The following is a 21,563-nucleotide window of genomic DNA, read 5'->3' on the forward strand; positions in this document are numbered from 1 at the left end:
AATTAATGCTGTGATCAATCAAAGCGCAATTATGATAAAAAGTCTGAATGTTAACTGCCTGGGTTCTTTCTGGAGGCTTCCACCAATCCGTACCTGCCCAAATATTATTAGTTTGCTAGTTTATGCGGCAGCCAGTCGAAGATGTTTGCGTCCAACAATTAAACTCCTTTTGCTATCACAATGTCAACATATATTTTTTTTAAAGATAATTGCAATCATTTTTATAAATTTTAATTTTTATTAAAAAAAATAATTATGCTAATAAGAAATAATTTAATTAGTCTTCTTTCAATTTTAAAATAAAAAAAATAAAAAAAATTCAAGTTGAGATTTTTCTATTTACTTATTTTATGATTATCTATTTTTATGATGATAAAAAAAAAGAGACTATTAGCTGTATAATCTAACTTTTTATACCGTAATGATAGAATAAAAAAGAAATAAAGTATTATTTATATGGTTTGTATGGTTTATTAATAAGATAAAAATAACTTACTATTTGTGGATTATTGATCTTTGTTTGGAAGTAAATTTTTGGTGATAGAGTCAGATTTTTTACACTTTGTTTGGATAAATTGTTGAAAACGAAGGAAAATAAAAAAAAAAAAAAAAGAAAATTTTTCTTATTTTTCATCACTTATTTTTCCTCTTTGTGTTTGGATAAGTAGAAAATATAGGATGGAAAATAAAAAATGACAAAAGATAAACTATTTTGATTATTTGATTTCTTATTTTTTCTACAAATTAGAGAGAAAATAACTATAGAAAAATAGAACAAAATTTCCTCCCCCTCTTTGTTTTCCTTCTTCTATCTAAACAAGGGAAAATATCTTTTCAACTTTATTTTTTTCTTATTATTTTCCTTCCTCTCTCTTTTTTACCTATCCAAATAAGGTATTAATGTAATTAAAATAGATTGACTTATTTAGGAGGGAGATTTTATGGGAAAAGTAAGGTTTTTGAGGGTTTTTAAACGTTTTTAAAATCTCCAAAACTCTTAGTTTCTCAACCCACTAAATTTAAAATCTCCAAAACTCTTAGTTTCTCAACCCACTAAATTGAGTTGTTGGAAAGGTTTTTATAAATTAAAACTCCGTTTATTTTATATAAAATATTTTTTTCAAAAATATTTTTCATATTTTTTAGTGTTTAGAGTACTCAGAAAAATTAGTCAACAGAAAATATTTTTCTAATCAAAAGAAAAATTAAATCATTTTTAAGAAAAAATGACGTTCATTTTTCAAAAGAGGAAATCATTTTCCATTTTATAAACTTTGATAATCTTATTAAAATATGAACACACACACACACATATATAAGAAATAAATACATATCATTAATTTATTATTATAAGCAAACAACATAAAATATTTTCATATTTTTTATATATAAGTTATTTTTCATAAAACAAACGAACGCTAAATACTAGTTATTACCAATCATTACCTTCTCATACCTTTAATTCAAACAACTAAATTATCATTTACCTTACATTCATTCCAAATAACCTAATATTAGAAAGAAAAAAAAACCTTACCTTATCTTTCATTACTTTACCTTACTTTACTTTCAAAACCCTTACCTTAACTCCTTACGCTCCTCTCAAATGAAGGCAAGTCAGGAGTAGAGATTTAAAACCATCTCCACCCAACAAAAGTTTGGGGTTGGGGCTATTAAAAAGATAAAGTATAAGTTAGAAATATAAGTTTCAAACATAATTTTAATAATATATACTAATATGTTTTTCCTAAAATTATAAATTTTAATACATAGAAATAACCTTTTTTTGGGTAAAAATAACAATATATTATTGTATGAGGTAGGTGTTATAGGGATTCGGTGCGGAGAGAAGACCTCTTTGTCCCTACCTTGCACAATATTGAGTCAAGTGGTCAGGAAAAATTGATTGGGTCTGGGACAAGTCGAATTGGGTTCGAGAATAATTATCATTCCTATTTACAGATTACAATAAAGTTATATATATATACTTATTGTTAGGGTATTTTGGAGCCAACTTTTACATATTGAAATTATGTCATTTTTTTAAGTAATCTTAAGGGAATACTCTGTCATACTGACCTAATGCATTCAAGATAAATAATCATTAAATAATTCCAGGAAAGTCTATCTTTATTTTAATTTATGCCAAAATTATCCTTTATAATTTATTATGATAATTCAAAATTTTGAGGTTGGTCACTAATAACATGTTTACCTCAATTTTTTAGAATTATGTTATCTAATTATATTCTAATCATGCTATGCATGAATATAAGAGAAAAAGAGAAGAAAATTAATTATTCTCCTTTATTCTCTTCTAAATTTGCATATACATTTTCTCTCCTCTTTACAAATAAAATGTTAAATTATCAGTTGATAACTCCAACTATGAAAATTACCATTGCTTATTCTAACCTCTTCGTTGTTTTATTTGGGTTAAAACTAATCAAGTATGAGATATTCACTTATCAGACCTTTAAATTTAAATATTTATTAATCAATATATTAAAAAATTAGCTATAGTCTATTGTGAAAAATCACACCCACACAAAATAAAGAACACAAAATTTAACATGGTTCGGTGTAAGCCTACTCCACCAAACAAATTCACTATCAAGGAAAAATAATTATAATCACTAATTATTTTTCTCACCTTCAAAATCACTCAAATAAAACTCACGGAATTCAACACACCTCTCCACTTTTTGGGCTCTCTGCAATGCATTCCATATAATGACCAATCAACTATTCATATATATAGGCCATTAAAATCTAGTCCTTTTAGGACTCTAATTGTAACACTCCCGTTTGCATAGCCTGGTAGATTTCACTGTTCCGGTGACCGGTGTCGGTACGGACGATTAAGGAGATTAGAGCCACACTTAAGACAACTTGAGAAGCCATAAACACAAATAATTAGTAATATTTAATTAGTTAACTATAAATAAGAAAAACAGAAAATAAGAGGTTAAACGAGCCGAGAGTCACAGCGATGAGTGACCTCCTCGGGAACGACTGCGAAGTCGTTTTAAACTTAAATTTCGAACCGTAAAAAGTGACGCTGCGGTCCTTAGGACCCTTATGAACACAGTGGAAAAGAGGAAATCATGAAAAAGAACTGTTAAACCAGTCAAATAATTAGGTCAGGGAGCCGGAAGAAATATTGGATTATTTACAAATCGGGATGAACTGGCGAGGGGCAATTTGGTTAATTGACCCCGAGAGTTGACTCCTGACCTAACTGTCAAATAAAAACGGAGAAAAGAAAATTTCGGAATAGAGAATTAAATTAAAGAACTAATAGAAAAAAATAAATAAAAAAAAAAGAGAAAGAAGTTAGAAAAGTCAAAGGTGATGACATCATGAATGATGTCATAAAAGATTAATTAAATTATTTTATTAATTTGGGATTTTTGGTCTTCAAAAGGGATAAGATTAAAGAAAATAAAAGAAAAACAAAAATTATTTTAGCTTCCTTCTTCCTTGTTGTGCCGCCCCACCTTCTCCCTCTCTTCTCCATGAAAGTTTCTTCCATTAAGCTTACACTTAAGCTTAATTTGCTCCACTTAATCTTCATAAATCCCCTAAAACCTTGTTAGAACTTGCAATCTCAACTTAAGCACAAGGATTACAAGAAGAAAGAGGAGTTAAAGATAGGGTTTGGAGGATTTAAGAAAGGTTAGTGTGCTAACTTTCAATTTTCTACTTCAAATGCATGTTTAGGTATTTAAGTGAGCTTAGAACTTGATTAAATGAAACAAATATGGGGAAGGACCATTGCTGAAATTTTGTCCAGCTTAGAGGGAGTATGATTTTGTATGGCTTGAGGGTTTGAATGAGTTTAGGAACCTTACTTAGTTGATTGATTAGCATTAAAACCATTAGATGTAGTTAATTGCATGAAATGTATGAGTTAGGGTTTGAATGCTAGGGTTTGTGAACCAAAATTTGGAGAAATGCTTAAATGATGACTTTGGTCTATTGTGAGATAAAAATGGTCAATAATGACCAAAAGAGATGTGTGGGAATTGTTGGAATGAAAACCAAATTCGTAAGTCAAATGGTCATGCTGCTGGTAGCATGACCAAACCTACTTTGAAGGACCAAAATGGGAATTTTATAAGCCTAATTGATATGCCACCAATTGGAGATGAAAATAGACATAAAATAGCACAATTTTCATTAAGGAACTATGGCAAAAAACTGACTAAAACTTGGTGAACCAATTGACCAAAGTGAAATGAGAGCAGGCTGCCACTGCACCAAAAGTGATCAAATGAACAGTAACTATTCATTTAGTCATAATTCGAGGTAGACAGGTCAAATTGACCTGAAATTTTACCAGAAATTAGATAAGATATAGATCTAAAACTTTCATGAAGAACACCAACCCAAATTATGCCATTAACCCATTCAAATTATTGAGCAAAGTTGAATTACTGTACCTGCGATTCTGCAGAATTGCCATTGAGCAGTAATGTTTGAAGGGCTATAACTCTCTCTAGAAAACTCTGATTTAGGTGATTCTTGAACCGATGGAAACCTAAGACATAGTAGAACATTTCATATGAAGAAAGTTAGACCAAATTATGAACTTAACTTGATCAAATTACTGAATGAAGTTGGATCAAAAATCTGCCAGAACCATAGTTGCAGTATGAGCGATTGCGTGCACGATGGTGTATTTTGGCTATAACTTGAGTTACAAAACTCCGATTGGGGTGATCCAAAAATGAGAATACACTTAAGACAATAAGGAACATTTTCTATGAAGGAAGTTTTGCCAAATTCCAACAGTAGATTGACCAATTTAACAGTGCAACTTCGGAGCACCAAAACCGAAAATTGGCAATTTTGCCAAAATGACTTAAGCTTTGAGAAAATGACCAAAACCAACAAGTTTAATGACCAAAATGTGGTATGTGGGTGAAGTTGGAGTTCCCATACCTATTAAGCCTTAAAAAGTCAACAATTTGACTTGAATAGTATAGTGAATAGTAACCCGAAACACAAAAACTTTGAGAACATCGAATTTAACACGTTAGAACTAGGTAAATGTGAAGCTAAATTTATTTTGGATTTGTGTTAAGTTCTAGTACTGAAACATTGTAAAATTGTGTGTTTCAGTTGAAAAGAATATCGGGAAGGAACCCGAGGAACAGAGTCGAGGCTAAGGGACGACTCGCTTGAGGTTTGTGCACAACATCATTATGCTTTAAAATGTATTGATAAAGTGAATGAAATATGTATTTTACATTTGCTTTGAATTATTGAGAATTTATTTGTGACATTAGTTATGATGTTTTTGACTTAAATTATTGAAAGTTATTGTGTATATTTGAAATGACAATGTTTAGCAAATTGTTAAGATAAGTTTTGAAACCACAGTGTCATGACCATATATTTGAACACCTCACTAGCACGGCTAGTGGGGGTAATTAGTTTCGAATTTTGATTCCTTCTCTGGAGAAGTGTTGAGGTGTGCCAGTAGAAGAGGATGTGAATGGATATCCATATATTTGAGCTAGCTAGCCTTGGGATGTGATTTCTCTTTAGCCTCTGGCTATTGAGATTCTATTTGTTTCGAATGGCATGATCTAACTGTGGGTTTTATGAAATGTGTTTTGATACTTTGAAATGAACTTGGTTCGTATTAAAATCTCATGATTTATGTTTTGTGTTTAATGCGCAAGTTTAGCCAAAATTTTGAATAAATGTGATTTAAGTTTTGCATAAAGATTATTTTAGTATGTTGTGTACCACTGAGTCCTAGTACTCAGCGATAGCTTCTATTCATCCACGAATCTGAGAGACTAGAGAACAGGTGAAATTTCTTTGAGGTGTGAGGAGTTATCAGCTTGAAGTCTTCGGGTATAATTTATACCCTAACTGTAAATATTTCTTTTGATGTATATATTGCACATAAATGTATAGACATGTAAATGGGTTTTGAGCAGCTTGAACAAAAATGTATATGAAATTTGTAATAAAGTTTAGTTGTATTTCTTTTGATGTAAAGTTTGTAAGAATGTATATAAATTATTTTGTCTCTAATAAAATATGAGTACAACTATTTTATTTAATTTGAATGAAATGGATTGCTAATATTTTGATGATCATTGAATAGTAGATTTGAAATTTGAAAGTTGATAAATGTGTTGAGAAATTGATTGGGATTGAGTATGAAATTGAAGTAGTGGTTGAGAAAAATTTTTAGAAGTGCTTTTTACAGGTATTTGAAGAACTGGTTTCTCAAAATACAGAGGGAACTCTGTCAAAATTTTTATAAAATTTGCGGAAAAATAAAATGGGCCAAAATTTCCAACTAGCTTTCCACTTAATTACATGTTTTAAATACTTATTAGAAATGCTCACCACTTACCAAAAGTAAGAAATTTGTTTTAAAATCCCTTGTAGGGTGCTTAATGAGTTATCGGTAGGTGAAGTTCGATAGTTCATTAAGTATTCTACGGGATCATGTTATGCCTTACAGAGGGGTAAGGTGTGACATGTTTTAGTGGTATCAGAGCAAATTTTTGAAGTATGTTTTAACATATAAATTTGTGTCTTTCTTGTTAAGTACAACTGCTCAATGTCCATAATTGTTACATACAGTGCATTACATCATGAATATGAACTAACGGAGGGAAATCTCCTTGTGTTACTTGTTCAGGAGATACCCTACTCTAGGCTGTTATGGAAGAAGGGGATCGCTCAGTTGAGCAATTTGTTGAAGCTGAGGCATAAGGGAAGCCCGACTTTGCGAGAATGTCGGTGGAGTGACACCCCACAAATGCCGCGATTCCTGCCTTACCTTGCAATGGATGGCTACGATGTTTCAACAAATGGCTGGGGGTATGCCTGCTCAAGCTCCACCCCAACCACCTGTGGCACAACCATTGCCTCCAGCCAGACAGTATGACAAATTATTGAAGTATGGGGCTGCGAAATTCAAAGTGCAGATGGACCCTTTAGAGCGAAGCAATGGCTTGAAAGAATGGGCCAGTATTTAAGAAGTTGCTTTGCCAAGATGAGTGAAGTTTGAATACTGCGTATCGCTCTGCAAAGGATGCGTATGATTGGTGGAAGACCATCCCCTGACTTGGTGAACCACGATCTTGACACAGGATGACTTCATCGAGAGAGTTTAGGCAATACATCCCGGATGCATATGTTGATCGAAGCGCAAGAATTTTGAGCTTAAAACAAGGAAATCGATCGGTGGCGAGTATGAGAGGAGTTCTCACTTTGAGTCACTATGCGGGGAGTCTCCTTACTACCAGCAAAGTAAGGTGCAAGAGATTTGAAACGGGTTTGAAGCCCAGCATACGGATGCAAGTTGTAGGATTTCGACACAGCAACTTCTCAGAGCTTATGTCTCAAGCACTTAAACTAGAGAGAATTGAATGAGAAGCAACCCCAAGGAAAGAAAAATCAGAAAAAGCTGAGAAATCAGAAAAAGACAAGGGGGAAAAATCAGTTGAACAGAGTTCTGGTGCTACCTCTAGAAAGAGAAAGAAGTTTAGTGGATCCAGCAGGGGTCGAGGTGGAAGATTTAGTAGAGGCAGATTTTTCGGACAGAGACCCCCTAGGTCTTGTCAGTAGTCGAGCAGGGGTTCACATTCTGCCCGCCCCTGTTAGACTTGTGGCAAGATTCAAGGGGGGGAGTGTTATTGGGTCACTGGAGCCTGCTTTAACTGCGGAGGCAAGGGTCATTTAGCAAGAGACTGTACTAGTGCTCCGAGATATGGTCCAGCTCCTACTACTGCCGAGGGATCTATTCAGAGTCCTGCTCCCAGAGGTTCACAGTCTGTTGGTAGAGGAAGAGGCAGAGGTAGAGCCTTTGCTTGAGCGATCGAGGGCACGATTGGTCAATCGGCTGAGGAGTGCTTGACGAGTCTATACAATGAGACAGCGAGAAGAGGCTGAGACTTCCGATGTGGTAGCTGGTACATTCTCTATCTCTGATCAAGATGTATTTGTGTTGTTTGATCCGGGTTCAACCCATTCATATGTTAGTGCTAGCATAGTCGGTTCACTTCTTTGTTCCATGTGTGCAAATGGGTTTTGAAGTGCTAGTAACTAGTCCATTAGGACAAGAGGTTCGGGTCAATAGAATTTATAGAGACTGTCCTTTGGTAATCTAAGGACATGTTTTCCTGTTAGACTTGATTGAAATGCCCTTCAGAGAGTATGATATCATCTTGGGCATGGATTGGTTAGCCAGGCATCACGCCATGATTGATTTGTAGGCGAAGGCAGTCACTTTTGGTCTCCCTGCATGCGGTGATGTGGTAATACATGGGAGAGGCATTTCGCCATCAAACATCATTTTGCACTAGCGGAAGAATGATCGAGAAAGGGGTGTGAAGCATACTTGGCACATGTGATAGACACCCAAGTGGGAGTCCGACCGAGGACATTCCCTCGTATGTGACTTTCGGATGTATTTCTGATGAATTGCCGGATTACCTCCGAGAAGAGAAGTGCGATTTGAAGTTGATGTTATGCACAGTGTGGACCCAATTTCCATAACGCCATATAGAATGGCACTGCGAAATTAAAAGAGTTGAAATCTGATTGCAAGAATTGCTTGACAAGGGCTTTATCCGCCCTAATGTGTCACCTTAGGGAGCGCCAGTATTGTTTGTAAAGAAGAAGGATGACACTCTCCGGTTATGCATTGATTATCGGCAGTTGAATAAGGTGACAATAAAGAATAGATATCCATTGTCCCGTATTGATGATTTGTTTGATCAGTTGAGGGGTGCAGCTGTGTTCTCCAAAATTGACCTGAGATCAGGTTATTATCAGCTGAAAGTACAAGAGCAGAGTATTGCTAAAACTGCCTTCAGAACCCGCTATGGCCATTATGAGTTTTTGGTTATGCCATTCGGGTTAAAATAATGCTCCGACTGCTTTTATGGATCTGATGAACACTATCTTCAGACCATACCTCGACCAGTTTGTTGTGGTATTTATAGATGATATATTGGTCTATTCGAGGAATGCAGAAGAGCATGATAGACATCTGCGGATTGTACTGCAGACTTTGAGAGAGAAACAACTATATGCCAAATTGTCGAAGTATGAATTTTGGCTGAAAGAAATATCCTTCTTGGGGCATATAGTATCAGAAGAGGGCATCAAGGTAGATCCAAATAAGATTGAAGGTGTCCTTAATTGGAAGCCACCCAGAAATGTCACAGAGATTCGTAGTTTTCTGGGGTTAGCTGGATACTACCGTCGATTTGTGAAGGGATTCTCTATGTTGGCATCTCCATTGACCAAGTTACTTAGAAAGGATGTGAAATTTCAGTGGACGGACAAATGCCAGCAAAGTTTTGATGAATTGAAAAGATGTTTGACAGAGGCTCCAGTCCTGACTTTACCTACACCGGGTAAAGAATATACAGTTTACAGCGATGCTTCTCATAATGGGTTAGGTTGTGTGTTGATGCAAGATCGAAATGTCATTGCTTATGCATCATGCCAGCTAAAACCGCATGAGAGGAATTATCCAACACATGATTTGGAGCTTGCAGCTATTGTGTTTGCTCATAAGATCTGGAGGCACTATTTATATGGGGAAAAGTGTTACATCTATACAGATCATAAGAGTTTGAAGTATTTGGGCACTCAGAAGGAGTTGAATTTGAGATAGAGGAGATAGTTAGAGTTGATATAAGGCTACGATTGTCTGATAGACTATCAGCCAGGGAAGGCTAATGTTGTGGCTGACGCCTTAAGTCGCAAGACTATGGCAAGTCTACGAGTTACTCCTTTGTCCTTGGTACACGAGTTGAGATCATTGCATGCCAGCTTAGAGATTAATGATGATGGGCAGACAGCAGTTGTATGGCATGTACAGCCAGTGTTGATTGATCAGATCAGAAGGGCCGCTCAGAATGATCAGAAATATCAGAAGCTGATGGAAGAAGTCCGACAGGGCAAGAAACCAGAATTCTCAATCAGAGATGATGGTTTCTTTGCTACACAGGCGAATATGTGTTCCTAATGATGTTGATTTGAGGCAGATCATTTTGAAGGAAGCACATGAGTCTCCTTTTGCCATGCACCCTGGTGGCACAAAAATGTATAGAGGGCTAAAGGAGCATTACTGGTGGATGGGTATGAAAAGGAATGTGGCAGAATTTGTATCCAAATGCCTAACTTGTCAGCAAGTGAAGGCAGAGCATCAAGTACCCGCTGGGTTGTTACATCCACTACCGAATGGAAATGGGAGAGAATAACGATGGATTTTGTGATGGGACTTGAGGACACGTAAGAGTCATGATGCGATTTGGGTCATTGTTGTGATGACTAAATCGCTTATTTTACGCGATTCGGATGGACTACGATTTAGAAAGATTGGCCAAGTTATACATCGATGAGATTGTGAGACTACATGGAGTGCCGATATATCGTGTCGACGAAATCCTAAGTTCACTTCTAGATTAGGGTAGTCTTGAGAGCCCTAGGAACTAGATTGAACTTCAGATCGCATTCCACCCACAGACGGATGGCGATGCGAGAGGGTAATTCGAGATCTTGGAGGATATGCTACGGGCTTGTGTGATTGAGTTTGAGCGGTTGGGATACACACTTGCCTTTGATTGAGTTTGCTTACAACAACGCTACCAATCAAGCATTGGGATGCCTCCATATGAAGCTTTGTATGGCGTAAAATGTAGAACCCTATTGTGTTGGGATGACGTGGGTGAAAGAAAGATGATTGGACTGAACTTGTTCAAAGCGAGGAGAAAATCGGGGTGATCCGAGATCGACTTAAGATCGCATCGACCGGCGTAAGTCCTACATTGATCTCAAGAGAAGGGATATTGAGTATGCGATGGGTGAGAAAGTATTCCTCAAAGTTTCTCCTTGGAAGAGAATTATGAGATTCGCAGAAGGGGAACTGAGTCCTCGTTTTATTGGGCCATATGAGGTTCTGGAAAGAGTGGGTCCTTTGGCATATCGGTTGGCATTACCTCCAGAGTTGGAAAAGATACATAATGTTTTTCATGTATCGATGTTGAGGAGGTATCGATCAGACCCATCTCATGTACTACCAGTAGAGGAAATTGAAGTAAATCCAGACCTCACATATGAAGAAGAACCCATAGAGATTCTGGCTTATGAGGTGAAGCATCAACGGAACAAGCACATACCGTTGGTAAAAGTCTTTGTGGAACCATCATTCGGGCCAGAGGCTACTTGGGAACGAGAAGAGGACATGAGGAGACACCCACAAATTGCTCGTAGATTGATACCAGGTAAAATTTCGAGATGAAATTTATTTTAAGGGGAGGAGAATTGTAACACCCCCGTTTGCATAGCCCGGTAGATTTCACTGTTCTGGTGACCGGTGTCGGTCCGGACGATTAAGGAGATTAGAGCCACACTTAAGACAACTTGAGAAGCCATAAACACAAATAATTAGTAATGTTTAATTAGTTAACTATAAATAAGAAAAACAGAACATAAGAGGTTAAACGAGCCGAGAGTCACAGCGATGAGTGACCTCCTGAACGCATCGAAGTCATTTTAAACTTAAATTTGAACCGTAAAAGTGACGTTGCGGTCCTTAGGACCCTTATGAACACAAAGTGGAAAAGAGAAAATCACGAAAAAGAAGCATAAGCCACCAAATAATTAGGTCGGAGCGGAAGAAATATTGGATTATTTACAAACCGGGATGAACCGGCGAGGGGCAATTTGGTCAATTGACCCCAAGAGCTGACTCCTGACCTAACTGTCAAATAAAAATGGAGAAAAGAAAATTTCGGAATAGAGAATTAAATTAAAGAACTAATAGAAAAAAATAAATAAATAAAAAAAAAGAGAAAGAAGTTAGAAAAGTCAAAGGTGATGACATCATGAATGATGTCATAAAAGATTAATTAACTTATTTTATTAATTTGGGATTTTTGGTCTTCAAAAGGGATAAGATTAAAGAAAATAAAAGAAAAACAAAAATTATTTTAGCTTCCTTCTTGCTTGTTGTGGGGCCCGACCTTCTCCCTCTGTTCTCGATGAAAGTTTCTTCCATTAAGCTTACACTTAAGCTTAATTTGCTCCACTTAATCTTCATAAATCCTCTAAAAACCTTGTTAGAACTTGCAATCTCAACTTAAGCACAAGGATTACAAGAAGAAAGAGGAGTTAAAGATAGGGTTTGGAGGATTTAAGAAAGGTTAGTGTGCTAACTTTCAATTTTCTACTTCAAATGCATGTTTAGGTATTTAAGTGAGCTTAGAACTTGATTAAATGAAACAAATATGGGGAAGGACCATTGCTGAAATTTCGTCCAGCTTAGAGGGAGTATGATTTTGTATGGCTTGAGGGTTTTGAATGAGTTTAGGAACCTTACTTAGTTGATTGATTAGCATTAAAACCATTAGATGTAGTTAATTGCATGAAATGTATGAGTTAGGGTTTGAATGCTAGGGTTTGTGAACCAAATTTTGGAGAAATGCTTAAATGATGACTTTGGTCTATTGTGAGATAAAAATGGTCAATAATGACCAAAAGAGATGTGTGGGAATTGTTGGAATGAAAACCAAATTCGTAGGTCAAATGGTCATGCTGCTGGCAGCATGACCAAACCTACTTTAAAGGACCAAAATGGGAATTTTATAAGCCTAATTGATATGCCACCAATTGGATATGAAAATAGACATAAAATAGCACAATTTTCATTAAGGAACTATGGCCAAAAACTGACTAAAACTTGGTGAACCAATTGACCAAAGTGAAATGAGAGCAGGCTGCCACTGCACCAAAACTGACCAAATGAACAGTGGTCATAATTCGAGCTAGACAGGTCAAATTGACCTGAAATTTTACCAGCAATTATATAAGATATAGATCTAAAACTTTCATGAAGAATACCAACCCAAATTATGCCATTAACCCATTCAAATTATTGAGCAAAGTTGAATTACTGTACCTGTGATTCTGCAGAATTGCCATTGAGCAGTAATGTTTGAATGGCTATAACACTCTCTAGAAAACTCTGATTTAGGTGATTCTTGAACCGATGGAAACCTAAGACATAGTAGAACATTTCATATGAAGAAAGTTAGACCAAATTATGAACTTAACTTGATCAAATTACTGAATGAAATTGGATCAAAAATCTACCAGAACCATAGTTGCAGTATGAACAGTGCACGTGCACAGTAATTGTATTTTGGCTATAACTTGAGTTATAAAACTCTGATTGGGGTGATCCAAAAATGAGAATACACTTAAGACAATAAGGAACATTTTCTATGAAGGAAGTTTTACCAAATTCCAACAGTAGATTGACCAATTTAACAGTGCAACTTCAGAGCACCAAAACCGAAAATTAGCAATTTTGCCAAAATGACTTAAGCTTTGAGAAAATGACCAAAACCAACAAGTTTAATGACCAAAATGTGGTATGTGGGTGAAATTGGAGTTCCCATACCTATTAAGCCTTAAAAAGTCAACAATTTGACTTGAATAGTGTAGTGAATAGTAACCTGAAACACAAAAACTTTGAGAACGTCAAATTTAACACGTTAGAACTAGGTAAATGTGAAGCTAAATTTATTTTGAATTTATGTTAATTTCTAGTACTGAAACATTGTAAAATTGTGTGTTTCAGTTGAAAAGAATATCGGGAAGGAACCCGAGGAACATAGTCGAGGCTAAGGGACGACTCGCTTGAGGTTTGTGCACAACATCATTATCCTTTAAAATGTATTGATAAAGTGAATGAAATATGTATTTTACATTTACTTTGAATTATTGAGAATTTATTTGTGACATTAGTTATGATGTTTTTGACTTAAATTATTGAAAGTTATTGTGTATATTTGAAATGACAATGTTTAGCAAATTGTTAAGATAAGTTTTGAAACCACAGTGTCATGACCATATATTTGAACACCTCACTAGCACGGCTAGTGGGGGTAATTAGTTTCGAATTTTGATTCCTTCTCTGGAGAAGTGTTGAGGTGTGCCAATAGAAGAGGATGTGAATGGATATCCATATATTTGAGCTAGCTAGCCTTGGGATGTGATTTCTCTTTAGCCTCTGGCTATTGAGATTCTATTTGTTTCGAATGGCATGATCTAACTGTGGGTTTTATGAAATGTGTTTTGATACTTTGAAATGAACTTGGTTCGTATTAAAATCTCATGATTTATGTTTTGTGTTTAATGCGCAAGTTTAGCCAAAATTTTGAATAAATGTGATTTAAGTTTTGCATAAAGATTATTTTAGTATGTTGTGCACCACTGAGTCCTAGTACTCGTGATAAGCTTATTCATCACGAATCTGAGAGACTAGAGAAGCAGGTGAGGCTTTGAGGTGTGAGGAGTTATCAGCTTGAAGTCTTCGGATATAATTTATACCCTAACTGTAAATATTTCTTTTGATGTATATATTGCACATAAATGTATGGACATGTAAATTGGTTTTGAGCAGCTTGAACAAAAATGTATATGAAATTTGTAATAAAGTTTAGTTGTATTTCTTTTGATGTAAAGTTTGTAAGAATGTATATAAATTATTTTGTCTCTAATGAAATATGAGTACAACTATTTTATTTAATTTGAATGAAATGGATTGCTAATATTTTGATGATCATTGGATAGAAGATTTGAAATTTGAAAGTTGATAAATGTGTTGAGAAATTGATTGGGATTGAGTATGAAATTGTAGTGGTTGAGAAAAATTTTTAGAAGTGCTTTTTACAGGTATTTGAAGAACTGGTTTCTCAAAATACAGAGGGAACTCTGTCAAAATTTTTATAAAATTTGTGGAAAAATAAAATGGGCCAAAATTTCCAACTAGCTTTCCACTTAATTACATGTTTTAAATATTTATTAGAAATGCTCACCACTTACCAAAAGTAAGAAATTTGTTTTAAAATTCCTTGTAGGGTGCTTAATGAGTTATCGGTAGGTGAAGTTCAATAGTTCATTAAGTATTCTACGGGATCATGTTATGCCTTACAGAGGGGTAAGGTGTGACACTAATTATTAAACTTCATAATTTAAATTCTACTAAACTTCCTAAACTAATTATACTTTATAATTCCAATTAGACTTGGACTCTAACAATCTCCACCTCCAAGTCAAATGAAATTAATCTTCACAATTTTTGTAAAAGTCAATTTTCTCTTGGGTACTTCCTTGCACTCTTAATTGTTGATATTGCCTCTTACTTCCATTTGTATTCTTCCAATTAGTGTGCTTCCTTCCAATTTGTAGAGATCCTTTATTCCAATCTTCTTACCCTTCATAATAACAAGAGTACCTTGGCTAACTTTTATGACTGCACTAACACCCATAACCCAAAGAATTTAACTTACCCAAGGAAATTAAGTTCCTTTCAAATTTAAGAACATATCTCACTTCATCGAACAATTTTACTTGATCACCATGTAGCTTGATCTTCACTCTTCCAACACCTTCAACTTCCATCTTGTTCCCATTGGCTAGCTTCACTTTTTCTCCTTCCTTCTCTTCAGTCACATCAAACCACTCATTCTTTGAGCAAATATGAAATGGACAAGCAGAATATATTAATCACTCATCTTGTAATGGATCTTTTACCTTTTCCTCATCATCATCCACACTCAAACATTCACCATCAACACCATCATCTATTGCAATTGCAGTAGTTCCTTTTTTTTTTTTTTTTCTTTTCCACGACTCTTTTTGAATTATTTAAACTCTGTAAGATCTTCCTTCATCTTCAGACAATGGTATTGAATGTGACCATTCTCATGACAGTAGTAGTATTCTCTATTTTTATAGTTTACTCGTGGTCTCGAGCTCGATCTACTATTCCTTCTCCAATTGTTTCCATGTGGATTGCTTGTACCATGACTAGAACTAGCAACAAAAGCTCTACCTTCATTGCTACTGTCTATCTTCTTAAACTTCTCATCATCCAAGATAACTGTAATAACCTTTTTCACCTTTAAAGTCTCCTTTCCATCTGTTAGGGCTGTCACCAAGCTTTTATAAGAGTGTGGGAGAGAGGTTAAAAGCAAGAGAGCTTTATCTTCTTCATCAACCTTCACACCAACACTAGCCAATTGAGTAATTAATTTATTAAAAATATTAAGGTGATCTCTCATATCAGTACCTTCATCCATTCTGAGTTGGTATAACTTCTTCTTCAAGTACAATTAATTTGTGAGTGACTTTGACATGTACAGTCTTTTCAATTTCTTCCATAAAATAACTAGTGAAGTCTTCTCCAAGACATTGCACTTCACATCTGGGGCTAATGTCAATCTAATCGTACTCACAGCCCTTTGTTGAAGCTCTTATCAATCATCATCTTTCATAGTCGTCAGTTGCTTCTTGTTCAATGCTTTGATTAATCCTTGTTGCACAAGGACATCCTTCACGGTGCTTTGCCATAAACTAAAATTATTTTTCCCATTGAATGTCTCCACCTCAAATTTTATACTCGCCATCTTTGACATCTCAAATCATAGCTCTGATACCACTTGTTGTGAAAAAATCACACCCATACAAAATAAAGAACACAAAATTTAATGTGATTCGGCATAAGTCTACTCTACCAAACAAATCCACTATCAAGTAAAAATAATTATAATCACTAATTATTTTTTTCACCCTCAAAATCACTCAAACAAAACTCACAGAATTCAACACACCTCTTAATAAGTGCATAATTAATATTTTTACTCCCATCACATTTAGTGTTTTTAGTATATTTTTATGCCTAATTCAGTTGATTAAAGTATAATTATCAATTAGGCATATTTCATTAATTTGACTTTTGCTGTATTTTTCAGGTGTCTCTGAAGCCTAGATCAGTCTCTAAATCCAATGCTGTTTAATTCATTGAAAAGCTAATCAAAAGCAATACAAATGATAAAGAGGGACCAAAGCTCATATCAGTCTCCAAGGTTGTCAAAAATAGCTATGAATCTAATACAAAAGCCCAGACCTGACTTATCACGACCAATTTTGGTATTTGTTTTATATCTGGAGCTCCAGATGTCCAAATGAAGCAAACCTAGGCCCAATTGAACCTTAAGAACCACCTCTACAATTTCTGTGAAGGGCTGAAGATAAGATTACGTCGTTTTAGTAGTTAAAAATGGCAGTGAAGTCAAATTTCTTAGGCTGGATCATCTGTCAGAACCAGTTTTGGTTTTTAGCCCATAATTTGGGCTGTAGACCTCCGATTTGGGCAAATGAGGATTCGTTGGAAAGCTGAGAAGTAGGGCTACAACTATCCTGAAGAGGTCAAAGATAGAATCGGAGGGAAAGTGGCTGAAAATTAGTTGTAAAGCATAATAGAGAATATGTCTTTTTTATTTTTTAAAATTTTCAAAGTTCAGTTCTTATCTTTGGATTATGTTTTTGAGTATAAACATCATCTTTGGAAGCAGCAGGGGACACACCTTCATTCTTCATTCACGTTCACAGTTTTAGATTTCTTCATTATTTTACTTTATTTTTCTATAAGCTATGAACATGAGTGGCTAAGTTTCTAAATTCAGTTCAAGGGATTCTAGTTCTTATGCATGATTTATGAGACCACGTTCTTAATTTAAATTATGCCTTTTTGGATATCTATTGTTTCTCAATTTTATTGTTTTTAATCTATTGAATGATTTACTAAAAAGGCGTATTAGTTAATTATTTGATGCAATTAATTGTTAGTTCATCTTCATAACCTGTAATTGTTGTGTAAGATTGAATGTTAGTAGCCATTAGGTATTATTAATTATGATCTAAGTTTTCGATAATAACTTAAAGAAACAATATGATGAATCAAATGATTTATGCTTTATAAATTGTTGTTTAAGCTTAACTACTTCTTGTTCTTAAAGCAGTTATTAAATTGATGAGGATTGCTTAATACCAATTTAGTTAATAATTAGAGTCAACAAGAGTGCTGGGCTTGAATTGACGAGTATAGGGAAGTTAGAGGTTTTACCTCACTGTTTGGTAAATCTATGTTAAGTATTTAATAAGAGATAATTATATTTCTTTTGTCTACGATAGAGTTATGCATTGGAATGCGAATTGCCTTGGACTGAAGTTTGTTTAAATTGAGAGTTTTATACTTAAATTTAGTTCTTTAATTTCTGAACTTGATTTCTTTTGATTTAGTGTTACAACCCCCTTTTCCTGTTACACACGTGCACGAAATTTAGTAACTCAATCTCTAGGGTTCAAACTGGATTACCGCTTATTGCATTCAGAAAACAAAAGAGCATTTCATTATTGGTAATTTCAGTTAATTTTTTGTGGAATCGATAACCATTAAAATTTTAGCGCCATTGCTGGGGACTGAAAGTTTATTGGATTTTGTGTTTTTAGTGTTAGGATATTCTATTATTATCTCTGTTTGTGAAGTGTTGCTATTTTCAGGTTTGCGACGGAAATTACGGTGTTGCTATTCTTTGGCAGAATTTTCATTGAATTAGGAGGGCATTCTATACTTGTTTTGAAGGAAACGACGTTCTAAAAAAAACCAATGAATTTAAAATTCATTGGCCCCACCCTCTTAAGGCCAAATTCCACCGTTTTCTAGAGTTTTGAGGTAATTTTTTTTATCTTTTAGTTTGATTCTTTTTGTTTATGATAAGAACTTCTCGATCTAGTGAGTTGCTCTTTGATCCAGAAGTAGAGAAAATAGTTAAACAGTTAAGAAAATTAGCTAAGCAAGCTAAGCAGGCTAATCTGATTCAAGCTCCAAGTACATCTGAAGTAGTCCATTCTCTAAGGGAATGAGGTTTGAGTTCAGATTCCGAAAACAAAACCATAGCTACTAGGACTTTGAAAGAGTTGGCTACCCCTGATCTAAACCAACAGCCTTTGTGTATTCAATTCCCTACTTTAGATGTTGCTTTTGAGTTAAAGTCTGGACTAATCCATTTGTTGCCTAAGGTTCATGGTCTTTCAGGTGAGGATCCACATAAGCATTTAAAGGAATTTCATATTGTGTATTCTAGCATGAAACCTCAAGAAGTTTCAGAGAAGCAGATTAAGCTTCAAACTTTCCCTTTTTCACTAGAAGGCACAGCTAAGGATTGGTTGTATTACCTTCCTTCTTGATCAGTCAACTCATGGAATGAGATGAAACGGATGTTTTTGGAGAAGTATTTTCCTGCTTTCCGTGCTGCTACCATAAAAAAAGAAATTTATGGCATTCGGCAGTACAATGGAGAGAGTTTGTATAAGTATTAGGAGCGATTTAAGAAGCTGTGTGCAAGTTGTCCCCATCATCAAATAAGTGAGCAGCTTTTGATTTAGTATTTCTATGGGGGACTTTTACCAATGGACCGCAATATGATAGATGCTGCTAATGGAGGAGCTTTGGTTGACAAGACACCAGAAGATGTAAGGAGGCTGATTGCTAACATGGTAGCAAACTCTCAGCAGTTTGGAATGAGACTGGATCACACACCTAAGAAGGTTAATAAGGAAAGTATATCTAACCTTGAGAAACAGATTTCTGATTTAACTTCTTGGGTGAGGCAATTGGCTATAGGGAACATGCAAATAGTTAAAGTATGTGGAATTTATTTGGGTTCGGGTCATACTACTGACATGTGTCCTACATTACAAGAGGATGAATCACTGCAACAAGCTAATGCAGTAGGAAATTTTGGACAACCACAATGCAGGTATGACCCCTTTTCTAATTCTTATAATTTGGGATGGTGTGATCATCCCAATTTGAGTTATGGGAATCAATCAATACAAAACTGATATCAGCAGCAGAGACCACAAGTGAATCAACCACCTCCTCCTCCCTCAAATCAAGGTATGTCACTCGATGAAATTGTTAAGGCTTTGGCTACCAATACACAACAGTTTCAACAGGAGACCAGAAATAGCATTCAGAACATAGAGAAGCAGATTGGTTAGTTAGCTTCATCTTTGAGTAAGCTTGAAGCTCAAGGTTCTGGAAAGCTTCTATCACAAACAGTTATGAATCCCAGAGAAAATGCAAGTGTTATAGTGTTACGGAGTGGGAAAGAAGTTGATAATCAGACTTCACATGAGTTAATGAAAAAGAAGAAGCGAGAAGCAAAAGAGTCTGAAGTTCCTGAAGTTGAGGTAAATATTGAACTTGAACTGAATAAGGCTAATAATCCTGTTCTTCCTCCATTCCCTAGCAGGTTGGCCAAGACTAAGAGAGAAGAACAAGAGAAAGAGATTTTAGAGACTTTCAGAAAGGTAGAGGTTAATATATCTTTACTTGATGCGATCAAACAAGTTCCCAAGTACGCTAAATTTCTTAAGGAATTATGCACTACAAAGTGCAAGTTGAGGAATAATGGGAAGATCAGTGTTGAGAAAAATGTGTCAGCATTAATTCAGCAAAAATTACCCTCTGAGTGTAAGGAACCAGGTTCGTTTTATACTCCCTGCAAAATAGGTGATTCTAGATTTAAATGTGCAATGGCAGATTTAGGAACATCTATTAATGTTATGCCATATTTAGTTTTTCAAACTTTAAATTTGGGTCCATTGAAAGAAATCAGTGTCATTATTCAGTTAGTTGACCGTTCTAATGCTTACCCATTGGGAGTAGTTGATGATGTTTTGGTGTAGGTTGGAGAGTTGATTTTTCCTGCAGATTTCTACATTTTGGATATGGAGGATAGTGCTCCCACACCAAACTCCGCTTTGATTTTGTTTGGAAGACCTTTCCTAAAAATTACCAAGACAAAAATTGATGTGGATGATGGTACCTTAACTATGGAGTTTGATGGAGAGATTGTCAAATTTAATATCTTTGATGCCATAAAGTATCATGCTGATGATCATTTTATTTTTTTTATTGATGTTGTTGATATATTTGTGCAGGATATTTTTGAGTTAAGCATGAAGGATGAGTTAGAAATGGTGATTAGTCAAGTAATTCAGGAAGTTAGTATCAATTAGCCATTGTAGTCATTACATTCTGTTCCAAAAAGGTATGGAGTATCAAAGATTGACTTACCTGTATCTCACACAAAATTATTACCTTCTGTTATGCAGGCGCCCGTTCTTGAACTCAAGCTTTTACCTAAGCATTTGAAGTATATTTACTTAGGAGACAATGAGACACTTCCAGTTATCATCTCAAGTAATTTAACAAAGATTCAAGAAGCAAGATTGACTAGAGTTCTGAGAGTGTACAAAGAAGCAATTGGATGGACAATAGCTGAAATGAAAGTTATAAATCCATCAGTGTACATGCACAGGATTTTACTGGAGGATGATACTAAACCAAGTAGAGAAGCTCAAAGGAGGTTGAACCCACAGATGATGGAGGTTGTGAAGAAGGAGATTTTAAAGCTACTAGATGCAGGGGTTATTTACTCAATTTTAGAAGTAAATGGATAAGTCCAGTCCAAGTAGTGCCAAAAAAATCAGGAGTCACTGTGGTAGCAAATCAAGATAATGAGCTTATTCCAACAAGGATTCAGAGTGGATGGCGAATGTGCATAGACTACCGCAAGCTGAATTCGACAATAAGGAAGGATCATTTCTCATTGCCATTCATTAATCAGATGTTTGAGCGGTTAGCAGGT

At 35.2% G+C, this 21,563-nt stretch overlaps 1 non-coding gene across 1 annotated transcript; it reads right to left on the minus strand.

Moving 5' to 3' along the window:
• Window positions 1–19,161: 19,161 nt before the first annotated feature.
• Window positions 19,162–19,268, minus strand: LOC131178962 (small nucleolar RNA R71). Its single transcript, XR_009147969.1, has one exon. It is a non-coding gene; the product is annotated as a small nucleolar RNA R71 (small nucleolar RNA).
• Window positions 19,269–21,563: the final 2,295 nt, after the last annotated feature.

The sequence above is a fragment of the Hevea brasiliensis genome, chromosome 3 (genome assembly GCF_030052815.1).
Source record: "Hevea brasiliensis isolate MT/VB/25A 57/8 chromosome 3, ASM3005281v1, whole genome shotgun sequence".
Taxonomy (NCBI): domain Eukaryota; kingdom Viridiplantae; phylum Streptophyta; class Magnoliopsida; order Malpighiales; family Euphorbiaceae; genus Hevea; species Hevea brasiliensis.